This window comes from Taudactylus pleione, unplaced genomic scaffold, assembly GCF_031769625.1.
Source record: "Taudactylus pleione unplaced genomic scaffold, aTauple2 ptg000073l, whole genome shotgun sequence".
In the NCBI taxonomy this organism is placed as follows: Eukaryota; Metazoa; Chordata; class Amphibia; order Anura; family Myobatrachidae; genus Taudactylus; species Taudactylus pleione.
This window is the reverse complement of record NW_028284475.1, coordinates 47501-65802: the sequence shown is the minus strand read 5'-3', so window position 1 is coordinate 65802 and position 18302 is coordinate 47501.

Below are 18302 nucleotides of genomic sequence, written 5' to 3'. Positions count from 1 at the left end.
CGGGAGGGGAAGGTTAGCCGTTGGGATGCCGCTGTGTAGGGTTAGGCTGCGGGAGGGGAGGGTTAGCCGTTGGGATGCCGCTGTGTAGGGTTAGGCTGGGGGAGGGGAGGGTTAGCCGTTGGGATGCCGCTGTGTAGTGTTAGCCTGCGGGAGGGGTGGGTTAGCCGTTGGGATGCCGCTATGTAGAGTTAGGCTGCGGGAGGGGAGGGTTAGCCGTTGGGATGCCGCTGTGTAGTGTTAGGCTGCGGAAGGGGAGGGTTAGCCGTTGGGATGACGCTGTGTAGTGTTAGGCTGCGGAAGGGGAGGGTTAGCCATTGGGATGCCGCTGTGTAGGGTTAGGCTGCGGGAGGGGAGGGTTAGCCATTGGGATGCCGCTGTGTAGGGTTAGGCTGCAGGAGGGGAGGGTTAGCCATTGGGATGCCGCTGTGTAGGTTTAGGCTGCGGGAGGGGAGGGTTAGCCATTGGGATGCCGCTGTGTAGGGTTAGGCTGCGGGAGGGGAAGGTTAGCCGTTGGGATGCCGCTGTGTAGGGTTAGGCTGCGGGAGGGGAAGGTTAGCCGTTGGGATGCCGCTGTGTAGAGTTAGGCTGCGGGAGGGGAAGGTTAGCCGTTGGGATGCCGCTGTGTAGGGTTAGGCTGCGGGAGGGGAAGGTTAGCCGTTGGGATGCCGCTGTGTAGGGTTAGGCTGCGGGAGGGGAGGGTTAGCCGTTGGGATGCCGCTGTGTAGGGTTAGGCTGGGGGAGGGGAGGGTTAGCCGTTGGGATGCCGCTGTGTAGTGTTAGCCTGCGGGAGGGGTGGGTTAGCCGTTGGGATGCCGCTATGTAGAGTTAGGCTGCGGGAGGGGAGGGTTAGCCGTTGGGATGCTGCTGTGTAGTGTTAGGCTGCGGAAGGGGAGGGTTAGCCGTTGGGATGACGCTGTGTAGGGTTAGGCTGGGGGAGGGGAGGGTTAGTCGTTGGGATGCCGCTGTGTAGGGTTAGGCTGCGGGAGGGGAGGGTTAGCCGTTGGGATGCCGCTGTGTAGGGTTAGGCTGCGGGAGGGGAGGGTTAGCCGTTGGGATGCCGCTGTGTAGGGTTAGGCTGCGGGAGGGGAGGGTTAGCCATTGGGATGCCGCTGTGTAGGGTTAGGCTGCGGGAGGGGAGGGTTAGCCATTGGGATGCCGCTGTGTAGGGTTAGGCTGCAGGAGGGGAGGGTTAGCCATTGGGATGCCGCTGTGTAGGTTTAGGCTGCGGGAGGGGAGGGTTAGCCATTGGGATGCCGCTGTGTAGGGTTAGGCTGCGGGAGGGGAAGGTTAGCCATTGGGATGCCGCTGTGTAGGGTTAGGCTGCGGGAGGGGAGGGTTAGCCGTTGGGATGCCGCTGTGTAGGGTTAGGCTGCGGGAGGGGAGGGTTAGCCATTGGGATGCCGCTGTGTAAAGTTAGGCTGGCTGCGGGAGGGGAAGGTTAGCCGTTGGGATGCCGCTGTGTAGGGTTACGCTGCGGGAGGGGAGGGTTAGCCGTTGGGATGACGCTGTGTAGAGTTAGGCTGCGGGAGGGGAAGGTTAGCCGTTGGGATGCCGCTGTGTAGGGTTACACTGCGGGAGGGGAGGGTTAGCCGTTGGGATGCCGCTGTGTAGAGTTAGGCTGCGGGAGGGGAGTGTTAGCCATTGGGACGCCGCTGTGTAGGGTTAGGCTGTGGGAGGGGAAGGTTAGCCGTTGGGATGCCGCTGTGTAGTGTTACGCTGCGGGAGGGGAGGGTTAGCCGTTGGGGTGGCGCTGTGTAGGGTTACACTGCGGGAGGGGAGGGTTAGCCGTTGGGATGCCGCTGTGTAGAGTTAGGCTGCGGGAGGGGAAGGTTAGCCGTTGGGATGCCGCTGTGTAGGGTTAGGCTGCGGGAGGGGAAGGTTAGCCGTTGGGATGCCGCTGTGTAGGGTTAGGCTGCGGGAGGGGAGGGTTAGTCATTGGGATGCCGCTGTGTAGTGTTAGGCTGCGGGAGGTGAAGGTTAGCCGCTGTGTATCACTGTTAGTCCGACAAAACTGATAATCCGGTACAGTGCTGAAACCAAGGGTGCCGGAAAATCGGTGGTGTACTCGTAGTTAAATACTGGATAGACACTATCCATACAGAATAATGCTAGATGAAATACTGGATAGTTTATTAGACACTATCCATACAGAATAATGCTAGATGAAATACTGGATAGTTTATTAGACACTATCCATACAGAATAATGCTAGATGAAATACTGGATAGTGTATTAGATACAGCTGACTATCCCCATAAGCTGACAAGGCCTGGAGTCTCTCTCTCCTGAGTGTGGAGCAGCATTCAGGCCGCACAATCCACCATAACTTCAGGAACAAGAACAACCAGATATTGGAGCAGCAAGCAGACGTATAACATGGGCTTCTATTACCCCGCAGGCAGGAAGAATAAGTGATATACCCTGAGCAGCGCCTCTATATGGGAATATGATCCTTCCCAGCCCTATAACATTTATGGTTGAGGTTTTATGTTGTAGGTAACGTTCCATGTAGTGTACCAGTACTAGGAGTCATTTTAACATAACCGTTATATTTTATATACTAGATTGTATTATTGCTATTATTACTAGTTTATTTTATTTTTATCCTGTCTACATTTGAAGGTATTATTTATATGCCTATTAATAAATGACATTTTATATTGCACCCGGCCTATGGTAAATTGCATTATTATACCAACATTATGCATTGTCTAATACGGGCTGGGCACTTGATCACGGCACTGACAATGCCAGCGTTTAGAATCCTGGCAGCGGAATCCCGATGGTGGAAATCACGTCACATGCAGGTATTCTAACTCTTCCCCTAACCCGCCCTTCTTGCGGCCTAACCCTAACCATCGGCAACCATAACACTACCCCATCCCCCCCGCTGCTTATGCCGAAACCTCCCCTCCCGCAGCCTATCCATAACCCTTTCCCTAACCCCCCTCCTAACCCTATTACACGCCGTTGGGATCGCAGCCGTCAGGATTCTGGAGCCAGGATTCTGACTATGGGCCTGATTCAGAGCCGCTTGTAAGCGGCCGCTCATTCGCTCCGAGCGATGTTTGCCCAACTGCGCATGTGTACGGATCTTAATACGCATGCGCGAACCAGTCAGTGCGGCCGAAAATCGTTTGTTCGCTAAATAGCGAGTGCCTGCTATTTTGAGTGACAGGAGGAGGCGTATGTGGGTGGTAACAGGGGAAGGTGCTTGAAAACGGGGAGTGGAGATCAGAACGCAGGCGTGCTTAAAGGTCAAAACGGGCGTTTTATTGGTGTGCATAATTAAAACAGCAGCGTCATTGACCACGTCACTGGGTTATTTTATAGCCATAACTGCTCGCAAGATTGTGGTAGGAAAAACCAACCACAAGAATAGCGAGCAGCTCATACCCTGGTCGATGTACTCGATTAATCTAATAAATAGCGGACATGACGTAGGATGCAAGCGACCAGGGGGCGTATTTTTTCAAAAAACGGCCGCAAGTTTTGTTCGCTTGTTCAGACATAGAGGCGTGAACAGACCGCAAAGAGCGAACTGTTCATTTGAATAGCCACCCCTATTTTCTGGACGAACGACCGCAAATAGCGTCCGGCTCTGAATCAGGCCCTATATCCAATCTAATACAGTAGTTATATTCAGGATATTGTATTTCATTAAACCTATTGATGCCAGCTATCACTGTACTCAGTATACAGAGCAGCACCGAGAGACCCAAATAGACCATTCAGGGATCGGATTATACCAACAGTCTCATAGCAGCACAAATTACCCGTCTGTAGCTCACACCCCTCACCCCTCACCCCAGCACCAACACATACAGGAGGGATGCAGACTGTCTAATCCCGGCAGGGGTCTAATGACGGGCGTCGAAAATCTGATGCCCGTCATTTTAGCAACGCCGGGAGCCTGACGCCCAGCATAACGATCGAAGGTAAGCGGGACGTCGGGAACGGACAGCCGCGAGGGGTTTAGGTTAGGGGCTCCTTAGGGTTAGGCACCCCCCCGGGAGGGTTAGGCTAGTGTAAGGAGGAGTTAGGGTTAGGCACCACCCCGGGAGGGATAGGCTAGTGTAAGGAGGAGTTAGGGTTAGGCACCACCCCGGGAGGGTTAGGCTAGTGTAAGGAGGAGTTAGGGTTAGGCACCACCCCGGGAGGGTTAGGCTAGTGTAAGGAGGAGTTAGGGTTAGGCACCACCCCGGGAGGGTTAGGCTAGTGTAAGGAGGAGTTAGGGTTAGGCACCACCCCGGGAGGGTTAGGCTAGTGTAAGGAGGAGTTAGGGTTAGGCCCCCCCCCCCGGGAGACTTAGGTTTAGGCTGCGGGGAAGAGGGGGTTAGGTTTAGGCACTTACAGGGGGGTTAGGCACTTGGGGGGGAGGTTAGGCACCCCTAAGGGAGGGTCGGGGGGGCTTAGGTTAGTAATAGTTTAAATACTTACCTGTCGAGATCTTCACTGCCGGTCTTCCAGCGTCGGGAATCGAACCGCTGGACTTGCGTCCGGCGGTATTTCAAACCGATCCCATACAGTATACCTCAGCCATAGCTATGGGCAACCAGGACAGACACGGCTCTGCCCACGCTGCTGATGGCAGTTGCCTTATGATTACATAACTTACGTCTGTGTGGACGTGGTGAGCAGAGGAACGCCAGGGGAAGCGTGTGCCCAGACACTGGTCACTTATACAAGTGATATAGTATATTTTAGGCACAGCGGTGCAAAAAGGTACAGAAGAGAAAAAACAGATCTGGAAAACCACAGATGGCACCTTCCAGATTTCTTTCAGGTCCCGACTCCTGGCAGTTTTATTTGTGGAGCCCCATCCTTGTACCCCGATGCCAGGTGTGTAATCTGGAGCCCAGGCCAGGTCGTCTGTCCTATAGCACCCAGCCCAGGGGGACTTCACGTCATATCACATCGGACAACTGTAACGTATGGGAGACTCGGTGAGCAGGAGAGAAACACATCTAAATATGATATATATTGTTATTCAAGCGCATACAGGCCAGGGGCACAAAGCCCACCACACGGGCGCGGCCAAGCGTTGTATATGCCGATATATACCTAACCCCGAACTATAACAATGGCTAATACAGACTGAGGGTCTGATTCAGTGGTGGACGCAATCTCGTCGCCACTGCGATTCCATATACAGTTTTCCTGCGAACATATGCAAATGCTGCAGCCGAAGGGATTTGTGAAAAGGCGCCATCTCTGCGCCATCGATTTTCTGAGGAACCTTATGGTTACTCAGAATGTCCGTCGGAAGTCAGCCACCGGAACCATTGTAACTGCGCACACAGTCGCTGGCTGAGACACGCCTCCCTTACAGTGGCGGAATACCCGCTTTTGACTCGCCAGTCCCCCACCACCGCATTTGCCTCCCACAAATGCTCACTGACTGTCAATCATTCTGCGTCCAAGTCCTCCCTGCGACCGCCATCGGTAATCCATGGGGACGCAATGCGCAGTACAATAAAATCCTCAACTCTCACCTCTGTATCAGGACGAGCCAACATCACACAATACAATATAAACACCCGATTCTATCTTAGGACACGTATAATAGGGTACGTCAATGATGGGTTACAAATTCAAAAATGTGATTAAAAATTAGATTGCAAGCTCTTTGCACCCAAGAGGTTGCAAGAGTCTTAGAACCAGGACAACATTCTTAAAGCATAATCATGCTTTGTCTGTGACACACAGGGTTAATCTCTGCACTCGTTATATCCGGAACGCACCTGAAAGCTACATGTATTCCTCGTTAATGGCAAAATCATGTTTAAATAATTAATTGGAAATCTATACTCCTGTCTCCGAGCGGCCCACAGTGCCACCTAGAGACCCAGGAAGGGAAGTGCAACACAGTGCATCAATGGGAGTGCAATTGGCGCATTGTAACCTTTTGTTGAACGCGCAAAGCTTTATTGCCTCCACGCCGCCTTCGCTTTCTTTCTAGAAACGTAGGTTTAACCCCAGCACCTGTGAATCAGGCACTGGACAGCGCTGCGGCGGCGAGAATAAATGGAGTAGCGAGGTGGGGGGAGGTGCAGTGTGTATTCTCCACCATGGGTTAAGGGGTGTGTGAGGCTTGCGGCCCCCCCAATATTACTGCTCCACCTCTGGGGCCAGCGCGAGGGGTGTAATGTGATCCGTTTGTAAGTTGTCAGGGGGAGATTATGGCGTGCTTGACGAGGAGGCCCATGTGGCTAGATTGGGGGGAGCTCTGTGCATGGGACGCTGCACTTGTATGGAGCGGCTCGGCCCCTCTGTCAGGATCCCTCGTTATTCTGTTCTCTTTGTGGAAGCCTCCGCACTCCTCGTACCCCCTCCCTCCGCCCTTCCCCTGGATACTGAGCATTGGTGATCCCAGACAAAGGTTAGAGGGCTCCCTGTCCTCCAGATACAGGTGCCCACCCCAAGCCCCCTGCCGCCCCACCGTCAGAGTCACCTAGGACGAGTTCCCGCACAATACCGTCTTTATTTTTAGTTAAAGAAACATTTCTAGCCATTAAATCTGATGAAATTCGCCAAAATGTAGCGAGAAAAGACGCACATTGCGCTCAAATAAAAAGTACGCACCATAGGCCGACATTGACCAAGCTAAATAATAATACACGTTACAGAGCTGTTAATGATCTACAAAAAATATCGGCGTAAAACTGAGCGCACAACATACGGCTATGTATCCAGTATGTCGCACATGGGACCGAGCGCTTGGTCTCCGACGGGCGGAAATTTCAAGCATTACGCCTTTACGTTTATTAAAGTGGCGCACGTACGTTTTTTTTTCCCACAAATACAGCGGCATTTTGAAACCACCCCCTCTGTACGCCACACGTTGCTAGGGAAGTGGGCGTGTTTCGCCCTAAAACCAGGTGGCAATATTGTGGGTTCGGTGTAAACGCTAATAGCATTTGCTGTAGGGTTTTGTTCTCCCTTGATCAGTTATATTATTGGTTTGGGAATAGAACGACAACTGCAGTAGATGAGCTGGTAAGGGGTCGGTACAGAGCAGGGGATTAAAGAGTCGGGTCCTGCAGATTCTTATAGCTCATTTCCATGGCGCGGGTGGGGGGCAAACACAGGCCTGCAACAATTAAAAGTTCACAACCTGCCCCGGTATTGACATCCAGAGGGGGGGACAGAGGGGCCGCTCACCACATATATCATGCAAAACTACAAACCGGCCTTCAAATTAGAACATCTGCACCCGCAGAGGACAAAAGTTCATTTGGGAAAGAAAAAAAAAAAAAGAAAAAGTTGTGAACTCCAAAAAATTACGAAACTTTACAGGAAAAAAAAAATGATATAAAAAAAAAAATTGTCAGACTTTAATATAAAAAGATTTAATTTTTTCTTTTTTTTAAATCATATTTAATTAATATTTAAAAAGGGAACTGGGCCAATGGAAAGGCAGAATGGTGAGACCAGACAGGGGCCGTTGTGCCGCAGTGGCATCTGCTAAGAAGGGGTTAAGTACCTGCTTAGGAATTAAATCATGCATCGGGTTAGGCCGGCTCGCAGCGAGGACTACATGCCCCACAATGCACCTGGGGTTGTAGGGTGAGCAGAACATGAAATAGGGACTCAGGTGGCAGCTATTAGCTGAAGCCATCTGGCAGCCTGGCTGTGTGCGGTGGGGAGAGATCAGATGTATTGATTATCAGTTATTAGGAGGTAGGGAGTGCACTACCCTCCCCCTCCCCTGCCCCTCCTGGGAAGCAGATGTGAATGCAGGAGGCACTGCTGCTGTGGAGGGGTTATGGGGTGATGAGATCATGCCACAGATGCCGTGTTCCATGAGGTAAGAGGCGGCCAATCAGGTGGCACGTTTGGTGACTCTGCTCAATGACAGTGGTGGGTGCCTACATGTCGTGCCACCTGGAGATAAGGCGCAGGACCTACTCCACCCCCCCCCCACCCCTCCCTAACCCTCCCACAAGTGACGGCTATTAGAGGGTTAAATGCCCGACTGACCTTCTCATCCAGGTCATGCCAGCACGCCAAAGGTTAAGCTCTTCTCAGCATAACGCCTCCATTGTACCTTTGACCTCATGGCGCAAAAGCGCTGTAACGCTGTAGGCCACAAGGGGTTAAAATATTGCTACAAGAGCTGCCATGCCCGTTGTTCATTTGGGGGGTGGGAGGGGGGGTGTGCTACAAAAACATGGCTGCCGTTAGCACCCTTTGTTCTCAGCCTGACTGCAGTGACACTTTGCTTTTTGAGGTGCTGGTCCGGTAAACTGGGGGGAACGCCAAATCCAGGCAGCTTGCAATCCGCAACCAGGGGGGGGGGGGAGGAAGACTGGAGACCCCAAATCAATGGGGCACACATGTGGGGATGTTGCTGTACCTCTGCATTCAAGTCTCTTCCAGCAACGGGCAGGGGGGCGTGGTGCCATGAGACTGGCTTGTCCCTTCCAGCATCCCTAATAACACGCCTGTACTATCTCTGTAAGCTAAAAGCGGGACAAGGTCCCCCTCTTCTTCCTGCGCTCCGACACCCGCCCCCCCCCCTGATACGGGTCCCCCCCTTTCACTGCAGAGGCCTCCCAGCACAATGCCATGTTTCACTGGGCGGCAGGACAAGGCACTCACATCTGTATGAGGAGCAGCAGAGGATGGAACAAGGGGACCGTTACATACATTCATTAAGTCAGGTACACACAATTACTGTCTAGACAGTCAACAGGGAAGAGACTGGTGCGAGATCCCGCAGGGAGAAGTCACCGATGTCCTATATAGCTGCAACCCAGCCACGCAACGCCTGCTGAACACAACTCACACAGACGCTGCCTCCGTCTCCGGGTTTTACGCTGCTGCGCCACGTGCCGTCACCAGTAAACACAGATACACTGTCTGCTCTGCTATTCTCCAGATTGGATCTCATTATTTATTAACATCATCCATTTACAGGGCGGCAACGCTGTGCAGTCACCGGGTAAGGGGCAGACACGTGGGTGACATGCTGTCACTGGCGGGCAGCGTGCTAGCCTTAAGAGACTTCAATGACATTGGTGTTTATAAAACACTGACAAGGGAAGAAAAGAGCTAAGTGGAAAGCCGCCACGTTATTGCTGAGATTGAAGACCCCAGCGATCATCTACAAAAGGCGCAGTTATTTTCTAGGGGCTGCCGGGCACGCGCGCACACACCCACATCCCACTGCTGGAATCTGTCCCTGAAATATCAGCCTGCTCTACGTGAAACGCGCTCGGTGGGAAGAGTGTAAGACGTCACTCTGGAGTCCTGCCCCCTGCCACTACGGGACCACCCCGTTCATTCATTACACATCTGCGTTTACATCCTGAAATACTGCACGTTGTAGTCTCAAATTAAAGCTCGAGACTGAGGAGGCGATGGGAAGCTCTTTGTGGCACTTTCGCGTGGCTGAAGGTGGTCAACTTGCGGGACAAATGCATTTTCCGATAGAACGTTTATATATCAGGCATCTCCGTGAAAAGCCGAATATCAGCCACCTTAGATGACATTTAAATACCAAGTCATTTTACGGGGAGAGAAAATACAGCCACGTTGCACGTGCAAAAGTGATAACGCCCCTCCAAAGTGCGCCGTCTTACCCCAAGCGCACAATGAAAATGGGGGACCAGGATGTTCCATGAAGGCGTACCCAGATTACGGAGATTTATCACCGTGCGACAGACCGCCAAGACCTGCGCAATGGCGTTATCCGCCATTGTCAATAGTGCATCATTTCCCGCTTCTAGAAGCAGAATATTATGCTAAGGCGTGATTTGGCGCATATAAGCCAGAGTATGTAAATGCATAAACCAGGCAGCGTACCCAAAGACGGCTCCTGCGTAATGTAATGTCTGCAGGAGGGTCCGCTAATACTGCGTCACCCGGGGCATCAATGACCTGCACGTAACATGTATTAATCATAAGATATTGATCAGAACGGTTTCTCGCCTCGGTGCCAGGAGAAGCTCTGAGTTCTAAGGGTTAACTGAGCGATTCATTGTTACTTTCCTCCAAGACAACAAGATTATGGCACAGAATCGGAAATAGAGATAATGAGTTACCATAAGGACTGAGGCTTTTTAGACCTAATTGGGGGGGGGGGTGTATAATATGGGTGGTGCTGTGGAAGGGGCTTTTCTGCCCCCACCCGGAAATACATCAGGCTGGAGCGTAACAAGATACTCTGTATTATTAGACACCGCCGTGCGCTCCCATGTTCCTCTCCCGGGAGGGGGGACGACACCTGTCAGGTTAATTTACACCGACGCTGCTGGAATTCCCTGTGAGACAAGGAGGAGACAGGATTACACGGGGTCTCTGCGGGGAGATTACGCATCCATGCTCTGCGCTAGCAAACACAGGTGGAGTTCGTAGGTCTCAGAAGGTGAAATAACCGCGCCAGGGCTTAAAGTCGGTTTCCTTGTTCTACTAACGCCCGACATTTCCCGACTACGTGGCTCAGCCTGCGAAACGCCGACACAAGTCTGTCTGGGGCTCATTACTTCAATGGGCAGCTACAGAAAAACTTTTAAAAACAAAAGAACAATGCACAGTGGGGCCCGATTGAGAGTCGCCAGTAATTTCCTGCGCTTCCCGCCATCGATGCCCCGTGCGGACACTAGCCTGTATTTAGAGCCAGGCGCATCTGCGCAACCGTGCCGCCCCAGCCCTCCGTTTACAAGAGCAGTCACCATCGCTGTCAACATTTGCGCCAGCCCCGTCTTGGTTGCACGAGAACTGACTGATGTCGGACGCATCTCCGCATATGAACAGCCCAGAATAGGACGCGACTCTGTGTACACGCCGACGGCTTATTCTGCCTGCGGACGCCCCGTTGTCACCCAGTCGCGAGTATTGACCCAGATGCTTATAAGTCATTTAAGATGCGTATGCGGAAGGCATCGCCTGTGTAGTTTGCTAAAATGTGCTTGATCCGTCCGCATTTGGCGTTGCCTACAACGCAGAATCAGGACCACCGAGTTTTAACACAACAAATTATTATTAAACGACGAGCCTGTGTCTGACCTGAAAATATAGTAATCATTTTATATTAGGTCCGCTGACTGGCATTACATGTTACTTCTGCCAAATAGCAACTCCGATTCTTCATGGCAGCTCCTACTAAGAGCTTTGAGTAGCTTAGGAGAAAAGCCCTATATATGTAAATAAAATGAATATTATTACTCTGTTTTATCATTTTTGTAGGCTGAAACAATAGTCACAGGGCACATCCCAACACTCAACTTTCTGAATCAGGACACAACCACCCACAACCCTGAAAAGAGGGTGTGATCATGTGACATTTGGGGCGTGGCTTCGTCAACCCAGGGGTGTGTCTAGTACTACTGAAGGGCTAGGCATGGCCATCGAAGGGTTCATCATCAAAGGTCTCTCCATCGATGGCATTGGCGCCATCACTGTTTTACATCGATAGCATGAAACCATCAATGGGCATTCCTGCTGTAGGTCACGGTGGGTGGGGTGCCAATCAGGGATGGGATGCGGTAGCTGAGTGGAGGGTCAATCAGAGGAGGGGATGGGGTAGATTGATGGTAAAACCACTATCGGTGGCAAAACATCAATGTCCGATGGCCATCTCTACGTTAGGCTTCCCTTAACAACCTTCACGTCAAAATACATCTCTATTGCTGCCAGCACCAGTTCCCCGCTGATCGGCGATGCAGAGCCTACTACAGAACATTCCCAGCGATCGGAGCGATTGTCCAGGCTCCCAAGATGGCGGAACAGTCCATCAAATCGTGACTATCGCCTAAGCCGTCTCATTACGGTGTAGACACTATCCACACGTAGGACACAACATCCAGCCTGATAAACCAGTACAGATAAAGGGCCTGCCTCACAGGGGACGTCGGTGTCCATGCCACAAGCAGCTGGGTGAGGTTTTAAGTCTGCGCATGGGTTTTATCAGGCGTTTCTGGGAAGTAACAGGAGTTGTGGCTAAAGCCGACGTGGGCATGTCGCAGGCGTGTTACTGAATGCAGCTGCGTCCCAAGATGCACAGCCACTCACACGGGGGGTGGGGCCATACCTAGACAGCGCACGGCTGGTGCAAGTTCCGAAGGTGACGTATAAAGGACGCAAAGCGATGGAATTACACTCAGGGCACCGCAGGTGGGCGTCTCGGTTGTGTAAAAATCACCGCGGTATTAATATTAGCCGCTGGCGCACCTACGGCAAGAGACGCGTCTGACTTAGAATCCGGCTATTTTACATAAGACTCCTCCTACGTATCGTCCCTTTAAAGGGGAAATCGGCTTCCTGGATCTAGGCATGGTTTTGTCTTAGTGTATTCTCTAATTCCGCACCGAGAAACCTCAGACAGATGCAGAAATACGTGTGAGGGCGCCCCCTGGAGGTCGCATTACCATAAAAAAGAAAATAACTCACTTTTATTTCTGTTATAGTGTAAAATCTAGCATTCATATATAATAACGGGACTTTCTCACAGATAAAAGTGTAAAAAACAAAGGCTGAGAAAACAACGCTGCGAAACGCTACCATCTCCCCTGGGCCCGGGTCCATGCACCCACCACCCTCCCATTGGCTATAATTACAGTGTATACAGCTCCTGTTGAAACAAAGGTTTCTAATTTTTACTTATCTTTTCAGTATTCAGCACAGGCCGCCGATATATACGATGGCGGAGCAGAAGACCCTGCTATTTGCAGACGTGTTGTACATACTATGTTGGTGTAGACCTCCTTAGGATCCTGATACAACTTTTAATCACACAGGCTGGAAAACAATGATTTCCTACGAGAGGAAACAGCATCTGCCGTGTGCAGTCACAGGAGAGAGGGTCCTGCGCCACCCCCCCCCCCTCTATCCACCATGTAACCCATCCGCTGCCGACATTCAGATCACTGCGGGGACAAATCTCCTCATGCTGATTATGCCGAGTCCTGAGGGGGGGGAGACAGAGCGAAACAAAGAGTACCAGGGCTCGATCCACAGGGGGAGAGTGCGGAAGCAACCTAACAATCTGCAGCCTTACTGTATACTGTTATGTAGGGTCGTTCAGTAACCAGATCACGGCTGCGATTTCCACCAATTGACCAGAAATTGCAGGGTCTGTGGGTGCAGAAAAAGCACCGATCGCGGGCAAAATCCGGTCGGGAGCTGTTAGACGGCGGTCAGGGTGGACGGAAGAATGCGCAGGTGCTGTTATTTTGTGCGTTATACTTTTCCTGTAATAAAGTAATTATTTCCCCAGTAACTGAGCGCTGAGATTTCTCTTAGGTCTGTCTCCCTAACACCGGTATGAATAGTCCTTCTCCCTGTACTCGCAGCCATAGAGCAGAAATAGGGATCGCTGCCTCCTGAGTAGTGCTTAGTGCTCATACACATTCACAGGTGAGAGGAAGAGCTGGAAATAGGGATCGCTGTCTCCTCTGAGTAGTGCTTAGTGCTCATACACATTCACAGGTGAGAGGAAGAGCTGGAAATAGGGATCGCTGCCTCCTGAGTAGTGTTTAGTGCTCATACACATTCACAAGTGAGAGGAAGAGCGGGAAATAGGGATCGCTGCCTCCTCTGAGTAGTGCTTAGTGCTCATACACATTCACAGGTGAGAGGAAGAGCTGGAAATAGGGATCGCTGCCTCCTGAGTAGTGCTTAGAGCTCATACACATTCACAGGTGAGAGGAAGAGCTGGAAATAGGGATCGCTGCCTCCTCTGAGTAGTGCTTAGTGCTCATACACATTCACAGGTGAGAGGAAGAGCTGGAAATAGGGATCGCTGTCTCCTCTGAGTAGTGCTTAGTGCTCATACACATTCACAGGTGAGAGGAAGAGCTGGAAAGAGGGATCGCTGTCCCCTCTGAGTAGTGCTTAGTGCTCATACACATTCACAGGTGAGAGGAAGAGCTGGAAATAGGGATCGCTGCCTCCTGAGTAGTGCTTAGTGCTCATACACATTCACAGGTGAGAGGAAGAGCTGGAAATAGGGATCGCTGCCTCCTGAGTAGTGCTTAGTGCTCATACACATTCACAGGTGAGAGGAAGAGCTGGAAATAGGGATCGCTGCCTCCTGAGTAGTGCTTAGTGCTCATACACATTCACAGGTGAGAGGAAGAGCTGGAAATAGGGATCGCTGCCTCCTCTGAGTAGTGCTTAGTGCTCATACACATTCACAGGTGAGAGGAAGAGCTGGAAATAGGGATCGCTGCCTCCTGAGTAGTGCTTAGTGCTCATACACATTCACAAGTGAGAGGAAGAGCGGGAAATAGGGATCGCTGCCTCCTCTGAGTAGTGCTTAGTGCTCATACACATTCACAGGTGAGAGGAAGAGCTGGAAATAGGGATCGCTGCCTCCTGAGTAGTGCTTAGAGCTCATACACATTCACAGGTGAGAGGAAGAGCTGGAAATAGGGATCGCTGCCTCCTCTGAGTAGTGCTTAGTGCTCATACACATTCACAGGTGAGAGGAAGAGCTGGAAATAGGGATCGCTGTCTCCTCTGAGTAGTGCTTAGTGCTCATACACATTCACAGGTGAGAGGAAGAGCTGGAAATAGGGATCGCTGTCCCCTCTGAGTAGTGCTTAGTGCTCATACACATTCACAGGTGAGAGGAAGAGCTGGAAATAGGGATCGCTGCCTCCTGAGTAGTGCTTAGTGCTCATACACATTCACAGGTGAGAGGAAGAGCTGGAAATAGGGATCGCTGTCCCCTCTGAGTAGTGCTTAGTGCTCATACACATTCACAGGTGAGACAAAGAGCTGGAAATAGGGATCGCTGCCTCCTCTGAGTAGTGCTTAGTGCTCATACACATTCACAGGTGAGAGGAAGAGCTGGAAATAGGGATCGCTGTCTCCTCTGAGTAGTGCTTAGTGCTCATACACATTCACAGGTGAGAGGAAGAGCTGGAAATAGGGATCGCTGTCCCCTCTGAGTAGTGCTTAGTGCTCATACACATTCACAGGTGAGAGGAAGAGCTGGAAATAGGGATCGCTGCCTCCTCTGAGTAGTGCTTAGTGCTCATACACATTCACAGGTGAGAGGAAGAGCTGGAAACAGGGATCGCTGCCTCCTGAGTAGTGCTTAATGCTCATACACATTCACAGGTGAGAGAAGAGCTGGAAATAGGGATCGCTGCCTCCTCTGAGTAGTGCTTAGTGCTCATACACATTCACAGGTGAGAGGAAGAGCTGGAAATAGGGATCGCTGTCCCCTCTGAGTAGTGCTTAGTGCTCATACACATTCACAGGTGAGAGGAAGAGCTGGAAATAGGGATCGCTGCCTCCTGAGTAGTGCTTAGTGCTCATACACATTCACAGGTGAGAGGAAGAGCTGGAAATAGGGATCGCTGTCCCCTCTGAGTAGTGCTTAGTGCTCATACACATTCACAGGTGAGACAAAGAGCTGGAAATAGGGATCGCTGCCTCCTCTGAGTAGTGCTTAGTGCTCATACACATTCACAGGTGAGAGGAAGAGCTGGAAATAGGGATCGCTGTCTCCTCTGAGTAGTGCTTAGTGCTCATACACATTCACAGGTGAGAGGAAGAGCTGGAAATAGGGATCGCTGTCCCCTCTGAGTAGTGCTTAGTGCTCATACACATTCACAGGTGAGAGGAAGAGCTGGAAATAGGGATCGCTGCCTCCTCTGAGTAGTGCTTAGTGCTCATACACATTCACAGGTGAGAGGAAGAGCTGGAAACAGGGATCGCTGCCTCCTGAGTAGTGCTTAATGCTCATACACATTCACAGGTGAGAGAAGAGCTGGAAATAGGGATCGCTGCCTCCTCTGAGTAGTGCTTAGTGCTCATACACAATCACAGGTGAGAGGAAGAGCTGGAAATAGGGATCGCTGCCTCCTCTGAGTAGTGCTTAGTGCTCATACACATTCACAGGTGAGAGGAAGAGCTGGAAATAGGGATCGCTGCCTCCTCTGAGTAGTGCTTAGTGCTCATACACATTCACAGGTGAGAGGAAGAGCTGGAAATAGGGATCGCTGCCTCCTCTGAGTAGTGCTTAGTGCTCATACACATTCACAGGTGAGAGGTAGAGCTGGAAATAGGGATCGCTGCCTCATCTGAGTAGTGCTTAGTGCTCATACACATTCACAGGTGAAAGGAAGAGCTGGAAATAGGGATCGCTGCCTCCTCTGAGTAGTGCTTAGTGCTCATACACATTCACAGGTGAGAGAAAGAGCTGGAAATAGGGATCGCTGCCCGAGAGAAAGAGCTGGAAATAGGGATCGCTGCCTCCTCTGAGTAGTGCTTAATGCTCATACACATTCGCAGGTGAGAGGAAGAGCTGGAAATAGGGATCGCTGTCCCCTCTGAGTAGTGCTTAGTGCTCATACACATTCACAGGTGAGAGGAAGAGCTGGAAATAGGGATCGCTGCCTCCTGAGTAGTGCTTAGTGCTCATACACATTCACAGGTGAGAGGAAGAGCTGGAAATAGGGATCGCTGCCTCCTCTGAGTAGTGCTTAGTGCTCATACACATTCACAGGTGAGAGGAAGAGCTGGAAATAGGGATCGCTGTCCCCTCTGAGTAGTGCTTAGTGCTCATACACATTCACAGGTGAGAGGAAGAGCTGGAAATAGGGATCGCTATCCCCTCTGAGTAGTGCTTAGTGCTCATACACATTCACAGGTGAGAGGAAGAGCTGGAAATAGGGATCGCTGCCTCCTCTGAGTAGTGCTTAGTGCTCATACACATTCACAGGTGAGAGGAAGAGCTGGAAATAGGGATCGCTGCTGCCTCCTGAGTAGTGCTTAATGCTCATACACATTCACAGGTGAGAGGAAGAGCTGGAAATAGGGATCGCTGTCCCCTCTGAGTAGTGCTTAGTACTCATACACATTCGCAGGTGAGAGGAAGAGCTGGAAATAGGGATCGTTGTCCCCTCTGAGTAGTGCTTAGTGCTCATACACATTCACAGGTGAGAGGAAGAGCTGGAAATAGGGATTGTTGTCCCCTCTGAGTAGTGCTTAGTGCTCATACACATTTACAGGTGAGAGGAAGAGCTGGAAATAGGGATCGCTGTCCCCTCTGAGTAGTGCTTAGTGCTCATACACATTCACGGGTGAGAGGAAGAGCTGGAAATAGGGATCGCTGTCCCCTCTGAGTAGTGCTTAGTGCTCATACACATTCACAGGTGAGAGGAAGAGCTGGAAATAGGGATCGCTGCCTCCTCTGAGTAGTGCTTAGTGCTCATACACATTCACAGGTGAGAGGAAGAGCTGGAAACAGGGATCGCTGCCTCCTGAGTAGTGCTTAATGCTCATACACATTCACAGGTGAGAGAAGAGCTGGAAATAGGGATCGCTGCCTCCTCTGAGTAGTGCTTAGTGCTCATACACAATCACAGGTGAGAGGAAGAGCTGGAAATAGGGATCGCTGCCTCCTCTGAGTAGTGCTTAGTGCTCATACACATTCACAGGTGAGAGGAAGAGCTGGAAATAGGGATCGCTGTCTCCTCTGAGTAGTGCTTAGTGCTCATACACATTCACAGGTGAGAGGAAAAGCTGGAAATAGGGATCGCTGTCCCCTCTGAGTAGTGCTTAGTGCTCATACACATTCACAGGTGAGAGGAAGAGCTGGAAATAGGGATCGCTGCCTCCTCTGAGTAGTGCTTAGTGCTCATACACATTCACAGGTGAGAGGAAGAGCTGGAAACAGGGATCGCTGCCTCCTGAGTAGTGCTTAATGCTCATACACATTCACAGGTGAGAGAAGAGCTGGAAATAGGGATCGCTGCCTCCTCTGAGTAGTGCTTAGTGCTCATACACAATCACAGGTGAGAGGAAGAGCTGGAAATAGGGATCGCTGCCTCCTCTGAGTAGTGCTTAGTGCTCATACACATTCACAGGTGAGAGGAAGAGCTGGAAATAGGGATCGCTGCCTCCTCTGAGTAGTGCTTAGTGCTCATACACATTCACAGGTGAGAGGAAGAGCTGGAAATAGGGATCGCTGCCTCCTCTGAGTAGTGCTTAGTGCTCATACACATTCACAGGTGAGAGGTAGAGCTGGAAATAGGGATCGCTGCCTCATCTGAGTAGTGCTTAGTGCTCATACACATTCACAGGTGAGAGGAAGAGCTGGAAATAGGGATCGCTGCCTCCTCTGAGTAGTGCTTAGTGCTCATACACATTCACAGGTGAGAGAAAGAGCTGGAAATAGGGATCGCTGCCCGAGAGAAAGAGCTGGAAATAGGGATCGCTGCCTCCTCTGAGTAGTGCTTAATGCTCATACACATTCGCAGGTGAGAGGAAGAGCTGGAAATAGGGATCGCTGTCCCCTCTGAGTAGTGCTTAGTGCTCATACACATTCACAGGTGAGAGGA